General features: G+C 28.6%; 1 protein-coding gene across 2 annotated transcripts in view; it reads right to left on the bottom strand.

Annotated features, from left to right (window-relative positions):
* LOC111621680 (atrial natriuretic peptide receptor 2-like) overlaps positions 1-19536 on the bottom strand; it is a 141795-nt gene that overhangs the window by 120176 nt on the left and 2083 nt on the right. The window contains exon 1 of one of the 2 annotated variants that reach the window (XM_023363896.1): positions 2645-4094. The exons of the other annotated variant lie outside the window; for it this stretch is intronic. The gene's annotated coding sequence lies outside the window, so the exon portion shown is untranslated. Of the gene's footprint in view, positions 1-2644; positions 4095-19536 lie in introns of those variants that run through there. 2 annotated transcript variants of the gene reach the window in all.

Raw genomic sequence — 19536 nt, 5'->3', positions numbered from 1 at the left:
CGGTGAACAAAATTTTGCACACACACACACACACACACACACACACACAAGCATCCATACATACAGAAAACCCCCTTTGAATTTTTTTGCATGTCTCAACGTTTCAAATTTCCGAGTCCAAAAATATAAACATCTTTGGGGTAATCATTTTTTGAAATAAAATTTTAAAAAATAAAAAGACTTATGTAATTAATTACTGAATAATTCTTGTTTAATTAAAATTATTTTAAGTTATTTTTCCTTATTTAATGTCATTTTTATTGTACAAAATATAAATGTATTCATTTTACATAATAATAAAATATTATCAACTATATAAACAAAATTTCTTGAAATAACGATACCGTTATATTGATTTAATTATATCTTCATTAAAATACTTTTAATTAGTCTCCTAATTAACAAAATAAATACGTAGAATATAAATAGTTAACGTTTATTAATATCTCCTACTAATGAATTAATTAAAATTTTTAAATTAATACCAACGTTAATGTGAATTAAACTTATTAAAATTATATTTTATAAGATTTAAAAAGATAAAATATATTTTTAAACATGGAATAAAAGCTATAAATTCTGAAATATCAATCTCAAAAATAGATTTCAGGAATTAACAGGGATTTCTCGTGATTATCTTACATGATCTGTTTTAAAATATTATAACCTGGTATTTAAGTACAGTAAAATTTCTATAGGGTCACTCGCCAGTCCGACACATCCTGTAAACCAAACACTATGAAATTTTGTTGTTACCGGTATCACGTGTTACTGCTTTGGGGTACTCGGAATTGAATACAAGCGAGTAACTTTGTATGGGCAGATATGTAAATCCACGTCCCTTATCTTTCCAGTTGCCTCATTGTGACCCTAGCAGAGCTCACGATGGATATGGGAGAAAAGGCACTCTTAATCCCATAAGATGAAAATAAAGTCAAAAATATAATATGAAAACAGATATTCACATATGGAAGCACGCGCGATATAAAAAATTCAAACGCTCATAACTTCTGATAAGTGCATCTCTCGAGAAAAATTGTTTCAAACAAAAGTTTCTTTTCTTTCTTTATGTAAATCATAATATTCAACGAGCAATTATCTATTGTGACATCGACAGAATGCCGGGCTATCAGGCTCCAATTTTTAATTGTATTTTTAATTTAGTTAATTTAAAATATATGCTCTCTATCTCAAATTAGTAATGGCTTGTCCCTGTACATCATACTTTTCCTTTAACGATAGAGTCGTGCTGATTATCTATTAATTACTTTCAGGGGAAAAGTTTTGAATTGAAATAACGTGACTTCCAATTCGTATCGGAGGTTCGTATAAAAAGTTAATCGGGGGCCTCCTGCCCTAAATTTCAATATCCTGGTCTCGTCTTTCATTTACCTTACTCCGTTCTCGAGATTAAGGAAAGAAAGACAGACAGACGACAGTGAGAATTTATAGGTCTATAATTTTTTTTTTTTCAAATTGCAGTCCAATAAACAATAAAGATTCCTATTTAAGAAAATCAAGTTAATCACTTTTTCATTGATTGTAGCATCATCTATAATAAAATCAATAGCGCCATTTTGTGGTCTGATTAAAGATTAGTATCTTCAATTTAATGAATGTTCCCAGAATGTGTAGTGTATAATACACATGTTGGGCTGCAATTTGAAAAAAATTGTAGATTTTTAAATTCTCATTGTCATTTTGTGTTAGATAAATGAAAGACAAGACAACATATGGAAAGTTTAGGGGCAGGAGACCCTGATTAACTATATGCGATGCAAACCGAAAGTCACGTTATTTCAATTCAAAACGTTTCCCCTGAAAGCAGTTAATAGATAATCAGCCTGACTCTACTGTTACAGTATTATGTACTGTACTGTACATGGAAAAGTATATTGTATAACATGGGCAAACCACTACTAATTTGAGGTGGAGAACATACATTTAAAATTATGATTAAAAATTGAAGCCCGGTATTGTGACGACGTCACAATAAATAATTGCTTGTTAACACTATTTTTTAATTAGCATTTAAGAAACAAATAAAAATAAAATAGAAATAATAAGAAAATAAATTAATTTCGAAACTTATATAATTAAAATTAATTTAAAAATGTACTCACTACAAACTTGTAAAATTATATATTTTTTTTGAAAAAAAAACACTTTATTCTACGTAACTTTTGATTACATAGAATAAAATAATATAGAAAAATTATATTTACAAGATTTTATAGATTTTTTCATTTTCAGGGCCGATACAAGAGCTTCTGAAGCCCCTTGGCAAGAAAAATTTGTGCGCCCCTAAGCATTAAATATATTGTCATACTCACATAAGCACACACATACACCCAACACACGTGGATATTTATTAAAATAATTTCATTGCAAAAATTTAAAAAAGTGTTGGTTAATGTGTATCTAGGTAGTCCAAGATGGAGGCACTTCCGGTTAAGACTACTAGCGTTCCCAACGATGACTGTTGGAAGCTAAACGCGAGCACGTGACAACCTAAGAAAACGCCGACGCCTGACTGAAATTTTTAGATTACACACTTGTTTTACATTACAGACTACATAAAATGTAAATTAAGTATTAAAAAATACACAGTACACAGTGTTTACAAAAAAGCGTTTTTACTTACGTTTTCAAAACTTGTCCTTTCGTCTTTTCCTTCTTTTAACAGCAACACGACTGCCAATTGTCTCCGGTTGGGATGTTTCTTTTCTTTACTCGATGATTTTACATTCCTACTGTTCTCAGCTTTATTATTTTTCTTTACTTTCGTTTTCTCCTTCTTCTTTCGGGTTTCTGGGGTGGCAGGCACAGTCGCTGGTTCCTTCCATACAGAGATCTTACCTGATCCTGGATATATAAAACTTAAATGTTTCGCAAACAATTGGAAACGTTCTCCGGGCTTCATTGTATGCCATTTAAACAACTTTTTGTACATGAACATATACAGATAGGAATCCGACAACTCTTCGGTATAATGTTTATGCAAATATTTCCTGTCTTTTAACACACCCCACAACCTTTCTATCTTCTGAGTATGTACAGTACACACTATTAGCTTCACAAAATTTTCTGAATAATTCACCGTCTGGTGAACTATTTCTACACCTTCTACTTCGTTTATGTGATTGTAACCCCTCCATTCGTCTGTCAAAACCGTACTTCCGGAATTAACGAATTTTCAAATTATCCAATTCAATGTCTCTTCGCTCCTATCGTTAACTTTACAAACAAAGCATATGTTATCCTCACGACACACTCCGCCGACTACTCAATCTTGTGCCCTTCAATTTGCGACCCCTGTCGTATTTTCGTCTAGATATTACGATTTCGTCAATTTCCACGGTTTTGTTCTGTCCTCCTATTTTAAATGACGATACGTTATTCACGGCTATCATCATAACTAAACATACATAGTTTGCCCAATTAATAGAAGTGTGATTACTAATACTACAAGCCAGGGCTGCATTTTAAACGTACAGTACATAGTTTGCCCAATTAATAGAAGTGTGATTACTAATAGTACAAGCCAGGGCTGCATTTGTTAGCGCGCATTCTACGCACAGCAAGTCCATATGAAGGAAAATATGTTGCCCCAAGAAATATGCCCACACTTACCCTTAAAAGTACCAACAAATGCGGAACCATTTTTTTTACAATAGGCGCATCTCATCGCTACGGATTTCCTGTCAGCACGGTACACTAATTTACACAGACGGGAACAATTAGTACATACATCTTCGACATGCTGTAAACCAAGTTTTACAGCTAGTTTCACATCCGACGAAATTCTCTTATCCAGCCCTAAATCGTTATATTCATTTTCAAATAACCTGAAGAACATTCGTGAATCACACTTACTTCAAAATTCTTCAGAAAAAAATATCTTCAGACGTCATTATTTCTTAAATTTGAAAAATAATTCTATAAAGAAGCAAATAATTAATTCTAAAAAGGAAAAAAAAGGAAAGTTAATATTCGAAACGTTCTATCAAAATTCTACAAGCGCAAACGTCTAGTATACGCTACGACAGCAAGACAAATTAAAAATTTACATATCTCTACCGTCACAAGCAGTAATGACGTATTAATTGATTTGCATAAAAATATACCGGATTGTGAAAAACGCCCTCTATAGTTATCATCCTAACAATTTCCGGAAGTGCCTCCATCTTGGACTACCTAGGTACACATTAACCGATCATTAAACACTGAACACTGATGTCGCTGTTTCGCCCCTTACAAACTGGAGTTTTTTGGGCTTTTCTCACATCACTAACATCTAAACAGTGGCCAGTTTCCTATAGAAAGTCTTTTCAAGTAGCACCTAAATAGAGACAGTTTCTCATAGAAAGGCAGGTTTTCTTCACATGTCTAAGAAAAATAAGGGTCAATTTCCTATAGAAACGTCCTTCACGTGTCTAACATCTAATTACGGGTCAATTTCCCTTAGAAAGTCTTCCCGAGTGACACTCTTCCCTTGGCAGATCGTTGCTTTACGTTATCAACTCAATACGTCTCGTTGCTTTATGTTATCAACTCAATCCTATCATATGTTTAAGAAAAATTTCTATATATTTATCTTTAAGATAAGCAATACTACAGAAAATAAAAGCTAAAAGCATACAAATCCAAATAAATTAAGAATTTCTCGATGTTTCAACATTATTAAAATATTTATAGCTATCGATAAAACAAATATTTGTTCTTGCAAAACCAAATTATCATTTATTATCATAATAAAAATGATTTTATACGTATAAACATGACGTGTGTTTGATGTTATGATTTTGAATATAATTAAAGTTATAGAGAAGCTTTAAATTTAAAATTTATGATTATCAAAAGCAGATGTGAAAGGATTTTCATGTTTTAACATAAAGCAAATAATTAGATATCAAACACTGAATATCTTTACCTTTTATAAGCTATTTTCAAGCAGAATTTATTCCATTGATCTTTTAAAACCATTCTTTTTATGTCAGACATCCTAATTAATGCATAAAAGTAGAGAAAAGATCTTAAGGTAGATTATTCTAAAACTTTTTGAAGTCTTCAATTGCTTGAGTCATCTGTCGTATGATTAATAACCCAGATAATTATCGTTGAAGTGATCACAACAGAATATTTTTAGACCATAAAAAGAAAGTGTAATCTAAGGATTACTAAAATTATTTTTCCGTGATAAGTTTTTATATTAGAAAATAAAATAGCGTAATCTTCTTTTCTAAAATTTTTTTTTTGCATACTTGCTATTAATTATTAATTGTAATTTTTATTTATTTATTTTTTTATGTAGGGGGTAGGGGAAAAAACCCCATTTATTTTTCTCATTAAAAAACTAACTTTGCATATTTTTATTTTCATATATAAAATATATATTTGTCTGTATGACAATCATAAATCATCGTTTTATCTCAATGAAGTTTTGTTACAAATTTACAGCATTTTTTATTGGCTTAAATAAAGAGAAAAATATTTTATGAATGAACTATCAGAAATAAAACATTCTTCGAATTTACGCTTACCACAGAACTAGTTAGATTTAAATACACTAAACTGTAGTAAAACGTGCCACGTAATGTCAAGTAAATTTTGTTTAATTAAGTTGGACCGTCCTTTAATTTTGCTGAAAACTTATAATTATCTAGGGTCAAAACACTAGTTAATTTTAACAGATTTTCTCATATTAATTCTAAAGTGTTCATTTCACTTTAATTTACATTTGTAAATTACTTTAGACAGTATATTTCTTTCAATTCATCCCTTATTATATAGTATGAAACAATCTTAAGAGTGTAACAATTAATTTGAGATAAAAATTAGAGAAAAAAAATTCATAAATGTTAATTTTTGCCAATTATAGCTGTAGATGGTCATACAAATTATCATTTTTTCACTGTAATTTATTGTTTAATAAATAAAAAAAATTTTAATAATATTTTAATAATTCAATTAAAACTTAAGTGATCAAAGCTGATGGCTTGTAATTAATTTAACAACATTTGTATCAACTTTTCTATTTTATTCTTTTACGATTCGTATAAATAATTCAATGTGTTCTTAAATGAATTACTCAATAAGCATAAAGGATACGGTTAAATTTATTTACATTTAAATTTTCAAGTAACTTTTTAATTTAGTTTTATTATTTTCTAGTCATTTTAGAATTTTTATTCGATGCTAATGACATTTCCTTTCTTTAGTCAGCTCGAAATATTGATTAAGGATTGTTAATATCTGTTGACATGTTTTTTCTCTTTCAAAAAAAATTGATTTTTAAAATTCTTCTTTCATTTTTATAAGTGTAATTATGGGAAAATCTCATTTCTATAATATTTTCTGTTTTTTTTAAATATACTAAAAAAAAGTCTTGTTTGAAAAATATTTTGTAGAACATTTTACATAACTTATGCCTACAGGCTACTGTTTTTTTACTATTTTATTTTTGTTTTTATTTGCGATAGAGACTATAAATAGCCATACAATTATTAAATTATTTAAAATAAATGACTTTATGTCAACGTGACGTTCTCACTTTTTTAGTGACATGACCCCCTCCGGTATTACATCAATCATTTATTAAATTTTTATACGTCAAAAAATATTTTGTATATTTATTTATTTTTTATTTAATTTTTTCGTTTATTACCAATTTCTTTATAAATTTAACTTATTTAAAGTCTAGTTATGTGTAAGGATTTTGCATATTAATCGTTTTAAAAATTCAAGTAAAGAATTATAAACTTTATAAACTAACTTACTCATTCATTTTATAGTAATGGGAATATTGAAATTGTTTTTATATAATCATAATAAACATGATAATATTTATTCAATTCCTTTGTAAAGTGTAGAAATTTTCAATTATCATCCTTTGTAATGTAATATAATTCACAGATATTACGCTCAATCTTATCTCCAACTGAAAATACATTATAAAAGTTCTCATCTCAACAAATATGTTCTTAAATGAAAAAATATAGGTCTATATATTTATTTATTCTGGCTATAATTGTGTATGGTATAGTAATTCTTTTTAATTATAAAAGTACACTTTTATATCTCGAATTAAACAGACCGTAAACTGAGTGATTTTAAAATTTATTACATTCATAAATCGAAAATTTATAACTTTTTTCCTAAATTATTGTATTATTATTATGTGTTGGGTTTAGTGGGTTATACTCAGTACAAACCGGTGGCTGTGTACTATGCCGGACCAGAGTCAAGGCATAGCAACCAAAACAAAACTAAAATTAAATGTGTGTGTCAGTGTCTGTATTAAGGAATTTCCTAACAATATGGCATGTATTCAATATAGTGGCCTTCTGTAGTGTGATGTATGTATTTCTACTCAATTGTAATGTTCCCAGGCTTTTGTGTAGCGTGTGTGGTATCACACCTGTACAGGAGAGAACGACAGGTACAATAAGCACCCTATCCATCCTCCACAGATGCCTGATTTCCTGGGCGAGTTCTGTGTACTTGCTAATTTTTTCAGTGCATGTGTTTTGTACATTGTGAGTGTTTGGAATGGCTATGTCTATAATGTATGTGATTTTATTGTGTTTGTCAATGAGTGTGATGTCTGGTCTGTTGTGGTAAATTGTTTTATCTGTGATTATGGCTCTGTCGTAATACATTTTGTGCGTGTTATTTTCCAATACTGTCTGTGGAATATACTTGTAGTATGGTTCGTGGATGTCTGCCAATTTGTGTTTCTTTGCAAGCTCTTGGTGTATTATATTTGCTACTTGATTGTGTCTATGTAAGTAATCTGTCTGTGCCAAGAGCTTGCAACCAGAAGTGATGTGTTGTATAGTTTCTGGCATGATGTGACATTTTCTGCATGTGTCATTTGTGAGTGTTGTATCTTTGAGTATGTGTTTTCTGTAGTTTTTAGTATTTATGACCTGATCCTGTATGGCAATCATGAATCCTTCCGTCTCCCCAAAGAGGCATCCCCGATCTAACCAGCTGTTTGACGCAGTTTTGTCAACAAAATCCTGGGCCAGGTCGTAAGGATGCCTGCCATGGAGAGCCTTTTGAGCCCATGATTGCTTAATGTTGTCTATGCTTTTTATATGTTGTGTCATGTCTGTATGTTGTGAGTGTAAGTTTAATGGTGTGTTATTTGAGTCTGCTAGAGTTACTGCTTTATGTAACTGTGATGTTTCTTGTTTCTTGTAGAAAAACTCTCGCAGTGACTGTATTTGTTTGTAGTGAAGGTTAACTATGTCAATCAGGCCACGTCCGCCTTCTTTACGTGGAAGGGTTAATCTTTCTGTGGCGGATTTAGGATGATGTTGTTTATGCTTAGTAAGTGTTGTTCTTGTTTTCCTTTGGAGTTGCTCGAGATCTGTGTGAGTCCAATGTATAACTCCAAAAGAGTATGTGAGTACTGGGATGACATATGTGTTTATTGCTTTAACTGTGTGTTTTGCATTTAACTGTGTTCTGAGTATAGCGTTTAACCTACTTTGGTATTCTTTAATTAATCGTTGCTTTATTTGTGTATGTTCTGTTAGTTTGGCCTGTTGGAATCCTAAGTACTTGTAGAACTCGCCCTCTTCCATGGATTCAATAACGTCTCCATTTCCAAGTGCAAAATCTTCTTTCTTCAGGATTCCTTTTTCTATGTGAAGTTTTTTGCATTTGTCTAGGCCAAACTCCATTTGTATGTCCTTAGTGTATGAATGTGTGATTTGTAGGAGTTGATGAAGTTGTTTTTGTGTGGATGCATAAAGTTTTATATCGTCCATGTACATGAGATGTGACAGTGTAAACTGTGTTGTTTTTTCGTGTCTGATATTGTAGCCGTATTGTGTGTTGTTTAACATGTTGGATAATTATTATTATTATTATTATTATTCAAAGTCGATAAATCACTATCTCGTAAACTTTCTTGAATTAGAATTTCATTGATTTTTAATTAATGAAAAATTGTTACTTTTACTGTTTTCATTCTATAAAAATGTGATTCATTATTTATAATTCTTCAGAATCAACAGTGGCGCGTTATCCTGTCGGTAAAAAAGACAATTCCCCGAGGCCCTCACCAATATTATAAACTTATATTAATAAAGTCAGATTGAAATGAATTTTTGCACTAAGTAGCAGGATATATAAAATTTTCTATTGGCCTCAGTTATGAGTAACAGATGGATACGAAGTTCCAGCTCGATATACCAAGATAAATTATATAAATATCGAATAAAAATTCTAACAAAAATAAATTTTCTTTATGCATAATTCATTACAGAAATGTTTTAAGTACTTCTAGAATTCTGTGATTTAAAACAATTTTATAGTTATCGCACGGATGAAGCAGAAATAATGAATGTTAATATATTGTATAATTAGTTAGCTTAGCAGGAAATTACTACCGATTTTGGAATAAGAATTATTTATATTTAAAAAATATATATCTTTCCTTATTGGAATCTCTTTAGTTTATCACTATGTTAGAAATGGTTATTATACTATAAGTTCCTTATATGAGCATCTTTTACCATGGCTTAGATCTTTAGAAAAACGTACAAGAAACTTATTCAAACATTCCTTATACATTTTTAAAAGATATTCTTTTTTGTGATGTTAAATTTTGCATCTAGATATGCCGAAAATACAAAAGTAAATGATATACAATTAATGAGAGAATTTTTATGGGTATAGACAGAAGAGAGTGTATTTATATGTACCCAAAATATACATCAAATGTACAAGAGTATATATATATATTAACCTCATAGAACCGGTGTTTAGGCAACCGCGGTTTCACCGAACATGCCTTTTTTTGGCGCATAATTCCTAATAATAAAGAAGGATACTTGTATCTTATTAAATATTAATAATCTTACAAAATCTGAAGGGTATGGTTTAATGGAAGTATAAGATTCATTCTACCATTAGCAAATTAAAAGAAATTGTAGCTGTTAGACAGTTATATGCATCAGAAAATGAAATTATTAGATTGAATTATCATTTTATTTTCTGGGAATTATATATATATTTATTTATTTATTTATAAACCGTTTTTTAATGTAAGCCAAAAAGTAACAGTTAAAATCATTTTCATTATTATAGCTTGTTAACTCTAAACAAATTCCATCTGTATTAATATTAATTTATTTGATGTGCAACATTTCTTACATCAGTTTGTAATTTAGAAATTAAATAAAAATATTTATACGAAGAATAAATATATTACTACATCAGGAAATTATCTTCAATGTTTATAATTTATCTTTATCAAATTTATAAACAATATAAGGAAGGAATAATTAACATAGCTGTTGTTGTTAATTAATTATTCTTATCGTTAGAATCTAGATAAACATGAATTAGAATTGCGGTTAAAATCCAAATTATTAATAATGTAAGATTCTCCAAGATACTCTCAAAAGACTCTTAATTGGTTCTCCACTATTCTTTTTATTTATTCTGTTCTATGATAGGCTTGAAGAGTCGATATCTATAGCCTTTACAACATTGACTAACCAAACCACTCGGGAAGTCGATACACTTCTAGGAAACTGATTAGGGATTAAAACAGCCTTATCTGTGTCCTGCTACAACGAATAACGTTACAACAATTCGACTGCAATGTGTATCTAAAGATCAGAAAGGTGAAATCTTTTAACTTACTATCAATAAATTAAATTGAAAATATACAATCTCGAATTGTCTGTAATCAGTTTAACTAAATTTTCTCTAATTGTAGAAAAGAAAATTATAATAATGACTCAACAGGTTAAACGTAATTTATGTAATTTTATTGTTTATCAAGTAAAAAACACAAAACTTAAACAATATCGAATTAAAATTTGTTTATTCTTTTAAAAGGATTTCTTATAAAATTCCAAAAAGTTTTCTGATCAGAAAAATATTTAATGTAAATAAGAATTTCATTTTTATATAAATTCCAAAGAAAATTAAAGCAGACAATATACACTTTTCAACTATAACAACTACTATAATCTAAGTAAAAATACAGATTAAATGTGAAAATTTCTATCATTTAAACTAATATAATACATTATCAATACTTTTTCTTCTTTTCTTTCATTTAAGACGTTGCTCTATCGACACTAAAGAACCGTTTCTATCATAACCATCTGGGATTTGTGGGTTTCATGGGTTCACAACGAGAGCAGGCTGTGGTGAAAGACGGAACCCGACATATCCAGGATTCTATTAATGAAAATTATTCACTAACGAAAAATTTCAGAGGTTTTTCGATTGCCCGGATCGATCCCGGAATTCCCAGAATGGTAGGTTAATGCCTTAACTGTCTCAGATATCCGGCTTTGTATTATCATCAAAAATATGTCAGAATTTCTGTAATTAGTAAAGCCTAGCTTACATATTTTTTAATTGTTGTTTTCAGAATAAATTTTTTTATAATTCTGAAGAAATTTGGAATCAGTCTAGGAAGAATTCATCTTACAATATTTGTAGTAAAGGCAGAGAAATTTATATGAAAGGAGTGAATAATGTTACTACAGTATTGTAATGAATACAGTTATCTATTCATATCGTAAAAATTACATATTAATTTTTCGAAAACAAACTTATCTCTTAGGAATTCTTATCTTACGTTTCTTAATTTTGTAATATTTAATAAATAAAAATTCGCCAGTTTCGAAAAGTTAATTGATTTGATATTATGTAATATAATCTTCAAATAAATGCAAACTTTAAATAATATTATTCATAATGTCATCTTATCTTGGAAAAAAATATTTCACTTCTGACAAATAGAGATATCTTTCAATTAATTATTGATTATTGTAAATGTAAGGTTAAGTGCCACTAAAAAGTGGCTATATAAAAATATAAAAAGTTGCTATATAAAAATATAGCAAAAATTAAATAAAATGATTATAATTTATTTATTTCTCATAAAAGAATGTCGTCTTTATTGTTCTTTAATGAAACTGTATATGCTTTTAGTTTTGAAAATAATTTTTTGAATAAAATTTATGAAAATTTAAGAAAAATTGTCTTAATCCTACAAATATTTGCATACATAATTTTAAATATAGGCCTATATATGTAAATAGTGTGTGTTTGAATGGGTGGGTGTATGTCCTAACTGTCTTTTTTAAGAGCGGACAATTAGCTTTTTGAGAGTGTATCCACGTGTCCACTGTGTTTAGCATTTGTTCGCTTTTATTATCAACTATCGATCTTTAATGGCTTTATTTTAATAAAAACAATCGAATTATTTCATAGGTTTAACAGATTTTTCGAAAAATATAAAGATATACCTTAGATAATTTGTTTTCCAATGACTTTAAGAGCTTGAAAACTGTAAAAGTTTCGCTACAAATTAAACAAAATAATAGATGCTCTCCATTAACTTCTTAGATAATGAAATCCATATTTTAAAAATTCTTTAGCATATTTCTGTTTTCTTACAATTGTTGTCTTTTGAAAAATATTTTATTTATTATAATTACATTGTTAATAAATACATACAAATCCAAAAACTCTTTTTTATTGATTGTGAATGACAATCAATCGAGTGTTATCTATATTTTTTCTTTATTTTCAATGAAAAGGAAAGGAAAAAAAATACATTCGACTTTTTAAAAGATTTTTAAGCAGAAGAATACAGTAGTTTAGGAAAAAGTATATGTGACCATATAAAAAGAATTGGTGATTCTATTCGGAAATCGCGCTCACAACCATATAAATGAGAATTGCTGTTTTACATTACTGTCTTAGTTTAATAAATGCAAGATGATCAAAAGTACAAAATAGATACAAATTTGTTAAATAGGCCATTATTACTGCGTGCTTTACACTAGAAAATATTATTAAAATTATCAAAACAACCCATTAAAATTTTAGCTGTCAGCTTTTTCGGTCATATTATCAACTTTATTCAAAATTGATCGTTGATAGCTCTGATTCTAATTGCCTGGCTTATAATAAAACCTGTCTAATACGGACGATTCTACATAACATAAATCTGCTCAAACAGAAAATAAACTTTGAAACGGAACCGTTTGCTATATAAAATATTGTATCTGTAAACCGAAAACTTGTCTAATGCGGAAATAGAAGACATTTTGGAAACTGAATAAAAATGGAAGTTTTCGATGTAACAGGAACAAAATTTGAAATCCTGGTTACTGTTGTAACTTGCCGGCTCTTGGTCGATCTTCTCGGTGACGATAGTTACAGTTTATCAATTTATTTTTCTTTGTTGATGTTGTTAATTTCATTGTCCAGAAAGTAGCTGTGGTAATATAGCATCGCTATTTTTCCCCAACACTCTTGGAGTGTTAATTAAAAAAAAAAAAACTAACTTAATAAAACAGAAACCTGTTAAAACGAAAAAATACTGATCGATAACATTGCGTTTCATTTTAAACAGGTATATGATCTATTTAGGTGGGTACAATGTACAAAAACAGTCACATTGCCGAAGCGATTAAGACCTCAGCCTATCGTATTAGTGAATCTAAGGCGAACCATCTCAGGAAATTTTTATAAGCAATAAGTTTCGAATTTATCAGGCACAATCCCTCATCAATCGTCGCTCCCATTGTGAGCCTGGATGAATCCACGATGGGTATGTAAAAAGCCCGCTTAGTGCTAAGCGGGCCTTTTTCCATACCCATTCGTGGGTTATGTATATAGCGTATGTAAGTTATATAATAGTGATTGATTATTAAGTAATGATAATGATGATTGATTAATAAGTGATGATTATATATTTATATTGATGATAATGTAATTTGGAAAAATTTATATATATATATATATACATTAAAATTAAGCTAAGTAATAAGTAACATCACATTCTTATTAACGAAAATCATAGAGGAAAGTGTAATCAAAGACATTTTAACTATAAATTATATCTACATTTTATCAATGTCATATGACACAATATATAATATTTTTAATCCCTTTTTTCTATCACTTTATCATTTTACCTTTTTGTGAGTTATCCGATCAAGTACTAGAGGCAATTTCGTCCTATTGTCACAATATATTATATTATCTATCAAAAGAAACCAACAACATAATATATCACTTCTTTTATTTGATTATCAGAAGAATAACTATTTTTAACATCATATTTCAAATTGGGATAAGATGAATTTTCATTTAAAAAAAGGGGGGAAAACCTTAGTTTCTATATTCATTCAGGTAGAAACAATTGCAAATCAGAAAGTATACAAATATCAGATTATGTTATGAACTTATGTATTAAAAATATAAGAAATTGATAAATTAATTACGTTTAATTTTAATTGTTTCGGCTATTCTAGGACTAAACAAATGACAGCCTAATTATATAAACTAGACAATTAAAAGCTGTACAATGTACAGTACACAATCATCGGTTTATCGACAAAATTAGACGCAAATGTTAAAAAGTGAAAAGTTTTATAATACATATACACAACATTTGAAGTCTTGGGTTATTTTTTAAACTATATTTAATTATTATCCATAAAAATATACTGGAGTGACGATATTCCAGGTGTATAAGGTGTAAAGAATTTGCTCATCGTCCAATAAACGATGGTTACCATAACTCTCCAGAAAAACCACATGTTCAAACTACTTGTAGTTATAACTAATTTATTTACACAACACACTGAGGGTGTATACGCAAATTTTACTTAACTTCAAAATTAATTAATGTCTTTAAGAATTTTTCTGTGAATTGTTTTGATCTGTTCAATGTGAGCTCCTTACTATTTGTTCAATGTGAGCTCCTTACACAAGCTTACATCGACGTTTCTACAAGTCAAACATTTTTTTTACATTTTTCGGGGGTTACATTTGACCGTTCGTCTCTAAGCGCTTTCCAAAGCACACTCAGTGTTGTATTATGTCGATGGAAAAGTCGTTGTTTAAGGAATCCAAAGCCGAAGAAGTCTAAAGGGCTAATGTCCGGTGGTTTATAGGAATATCTTGTATTTTTGTATATTTGAGACGTGAAGAAGCTTTAAGATGTTCGAGATACTTCTCAGTTTTCTTTGCAGTGTGAGAAGAGTCTTTGTCATGATGGAACACAACTTTGTCTATCTCTCCTGGGTACTTACGAGGAACTTTTCTTTCTAAATATGGCTTCAGTACATTGTTTATATAATAGTCTAATTTCCTAGGCAATGTTTCTGAAAATTGGAGGGTTTGGTATAAACAGTAGTTTGCAGACCTTCTCAATATTAGCTTTGCAGCCCGCAGCCTAGATTTCGAATAAAGTTTTAAATGACACCTTCTTCCGCATTCCATTGTTTTTTCATACGAGAACTAATAATATTGCTTACTGTCTTCTGACTTATAGCAATGGAACTAGATTTTTGTGATTTCTCTGGAAGTCAATCCCTGTTCTGAAAACAATTTTACACGGACATTAATACCCCGATTTTTGTGCGGCCAATTTTTCAAATTTTTTTACGTAAACAATTTTAACGCATCGAAAAGAATTATGGATAATAACAAAAAAATTCTCGTGAGCCAATTAAAAGATATAGTAAAATTGAATAATATTTCAGTATACACCCTCGGTATTTACAAATAGAGCGTTATTACTATAGATTCGAACAAGACCGTTCTTTCCCGGAAGATTTGAGTAAAGAGTGGAAGTTTGAGGTTAACTGAACTTCAGTATATTTATCCTCGTAAATGCTACTGTCCTATTTGCGTACTACGACGTACTAGGTACTGTATACCTGTTGACACTTTCCTGTCATACGTGGCTAATCTTCGAGAAGCGGAATCTTTACGCTTTCTCTAACTTTCTACGAAATCTCGGAGTTACTTTCAACCCCTACCGAGATCGACCCTCTTGTATGCCGATGATACTAACGATAACTTCTTCCTCAAACTCCCACTCTAGATTGCTTCCTCTGAATCAGCAGTTCTATGATCAGTCTCTTTACGTTGTCCTCCTAATTATTTTAGGTGACCCAATCATCCAAGGATCGAGAAGTCCACCACGTGATGCGAACCATAATTGTGGCCGAGTACCATGTGGATGCAAAATTCAGAGATGCCAACGAACCCATCCCCTTCCACAGTTGGAAGGATTTCTGATATTGTTTACTCTTTCTAAGCCCTCCAATAAACTCTTTTAAGACGCTCTTTGTTCTCCAATGTTCGGTTTACAAAATTAATCAAAATGATTAATTCATCCGACTCTGATAATTGGTGTCTATGGCCAGAACAAAATTTTAAACTTCGTTACTATTACACAATATCTTCAGACTGAAAATTTCCTCTACTAGCAGATATTATAATTCTAATCCGGAGAGCTCTAAACTTTATATTAGGACATGATCAGGCTTAAAATTGGCCTTACTTTAGGCTCTGCGGTTAGTAAAATGGATTATTTCATGCCCGTCGTTAATTCCTCCAGATACGCAAGGGGAAAAGGGAGGGCGATGAGGAATGGCAAAAGTATCTGGAGTTCAAAGCATCTATGAACATTTCTGATACTCTGACCCACACGTGAACTCAGATCATTCAAAACGACAGGCTAACGTCTTAACTAACATTCCTACTGTCTTAATTAGGAATTTATAAAATTAAATCATAAGATATTCAAATAAGTTATACAATGCGCTAGATTTTTAGGAGAAATCTAGCGCCTGAAAAGCCCTAGTGGTTGAAATTTAAAGTAAAATTTTTTTCCCAAAAATCGAACAGTATTCTAAATTTGGTTAAGTTTGCCCAATATTTGTTTCTACAGAAAATCCCGAACGCCTACTCTTTAATTATAATCACTCTTTATAGACCTGTATAGTATTCATTAAATTTAAATATGCGTTATTTATTTACCGGAAACTACTCTTCAGTTAAAAATTGAATATAATTATTCTAAATAAACCATAGTAAAATTCATTATCTTCATTTTTAACATTATTAATAGAAGCAATTAATTACTTTTGTTGTAAACACTTGATAATTTTATTAAAAGTATTATGAAATATAATTAAATATAAATTACAGTGACGCTATTTAAAGTAACTAAGAAACTAAAACGCTAATTTAATATTTAAGAGTTGAAAATTATAACATTCTTTAACGTTAAATTAATATTTTGATTTTTAATTATTCTAGATATATTAATTATAATTAATATTTAAATTATATTTTTGATTTATAAATAGTTCTTCGTAAATTGTAACTAACAGAAATATAATTTTATATCTATTTAAATTGTTAGGAAGTTTAATCATTTTTTTATTTTTATTTAATATTTTTATAAATTTCTTTAAAGAATTTATATTATTTAAACTTAAAATTTCCTATATGTTTTACAATTTATGAGAATTTACAGTATAAAAACAAAATGTTTACTCAATAAAGAAAAAAACAATTATTTAAGAAAAACGCCCTGTTTAGTTGTTATCTAAATATTTATTCTTTACTTTTTTTTATAAATTTATAAATATTTATACAAGATTATTCACTTTTTCATTGTAAAATATATTTTAATTTTAGTATTAATTTTAGAAAAAGTAATAAGAATAATTCATTTAAATTAAATAGGGTAGTTCTCTGCAGAAGGGAAGGTTATATTAAATAGTCAAGTTAATGAAAATTCATTATACAGTAAACCTGTATAAACCGTAATTATCCATATATTTTTTCCGTTTTGAGAGGTTTCCGTTTTATTCAGGTTCCGTCTTGGACGGGTTTTACTGTATTATATTTACAGAAGAGAAAATTATAACAATTATGTATACATGTTACTTATAATTAAGTCTGTATATTATTATACATTTCTTACAAACAGAAATTCTTACAATTGAATAATAAGTTTATTATTTAGATATAAATTAAAAGATATCCTTGTAATAGTTTAAAACATAATAAACTTATACATTAAATTACAATATTTATATGTTTAACATTCTATAAATTAGTTTTAAACTTTTAAAATTTATTTTAAATTAAATAAAGTATAATTTCTCTTAATATATCTAGATTAACTTTGAATTTTATGTAATTAACATTTCATTAGACATTCAACGCTTATTTTAGAATCTTTATATGATTATGTAAGATATAATAAACCAATTTTACTCAAGTAATTATAAGTTTTAACTAAACAAGTAATAAAATCAAAGTTTTGTTGCCTAATAGTTTAATATAAGTTTGTTGGAATGGCAGAATTAATAATTAGATTATTTAATTTGTTTAATACATGTCACTGGTTAATTTTGTTAGATCAAATTCGATATATGCGTATTGTCATTGGTTAGAAAAGTTTAATTATGTCATGAAGATGTTTAACCAGCATCAAATACGATTTTAACCCTCCAAAAATCTGATTCGTATCAAAAAAATATATATGTGTGTGTTTTCAGACCAGAATCTAATGTTAAAAACATTTCTATTATATATTCTAACAGTATATTGGTAAAAATAAAAATAAATTTTCTACAATTCGATTTTGATGTCAGATTTTAAGTGAAATAATCGTATCCTTCTAAAGTAGATTTTAAAATTCTGTACAGAAGATACTTTATCTGTTCAAACGTGATACAGCTTAAATCCTTACTCGCATAGGTTTTTAGCCATATCTGTTACAAGTTGGAAAGAATAAACTATATTTTATCAAAAAGTTATCAACAAATCTTTTTATTTTTTTTATAAATATTCGTAAATTACTATTCTTTCAGACGCCTTACAGATCAGAACATATTAAAACTGACAAATCGTAAAATTGTGTGCTTAAATATAATAGAGTAAGTAGTAGTATGCTTTTTTAAACAAACTTACAGCATCAAATAGTGCATGGAATATCGATAAATCAATAATTTAAAAATTTTGAAACTTTTGTTCGGTTCATTGAGTAAAAGAAAACGAATGATCTTCCTAACACTTAACTGTGAAAGTGAAGGGAAAAAAAATCGATGTCTTCTCCATTATGGACAGTTTTAGAAGAGCTATTCATGATTTCAATCAACCATGATTTTTAAACATTGTCTTATGTACTTCGTCAACCTAAAAATACTTTTATTTATAAAACAATTTACTCGATAATCATTTTATAAATATAATTAAATATACAGTAGTTATAAATTACTTGAAACATTCATTATATAATTGAGTGTTGATCTTTACACAAAAAAAAAAAAAATTATATTTTAACAGAGGAAATTATTTATATATTTTATGTTTTCTAAATAAAAAAAAAAGATTTTCTTTTAACAAAAAAAAAATATTTGACAAGATTCTTCTCGATACTATCATCTTCTTTACGTGGGTTTAGACTTACATAATATACAATATTTAAAAGGATGAACCTCTATCTAAAGACAAAATTTTATTTTTTTACAATAATCCGGAGCATTCTTTCAGAATAATACTTTAAAACTTTTTTTAATATGTCTGATATTTTTTATTTTTTTAGATTTTTTTTATATCTATAACAATATCCTTTAGGCCTACTTTTTTACACTTAACTTTATGTTTTGTGCTTAAAAAATTCGCATTTTATAAATTTGTATTTATTGATAACACTCATTTTTTTTT

This window comes from Centruroides sculpturatus, unplaced genomic scaffold, assembly GCF_000671375.1.
Source record: "Centruroides sculpturatus isolate CEXI.00-Female unplaced genomic scaffold, Cexi_2.0 scaffold35, whole genome shotgun sequence".
Taxonomy (NCBI): domain Eukaryota; kingdom Metazoa; phylum Arthropoda; class Arachnida; order Scorpiones; family Buthidae; genus Centruroides; species Centruroides sculpturatus.
The sequence above is the reverse complement of the archived record's forward strand: the minus strand, read 5'-3'. Positions and strand labels throughout refer to the sequence as shown.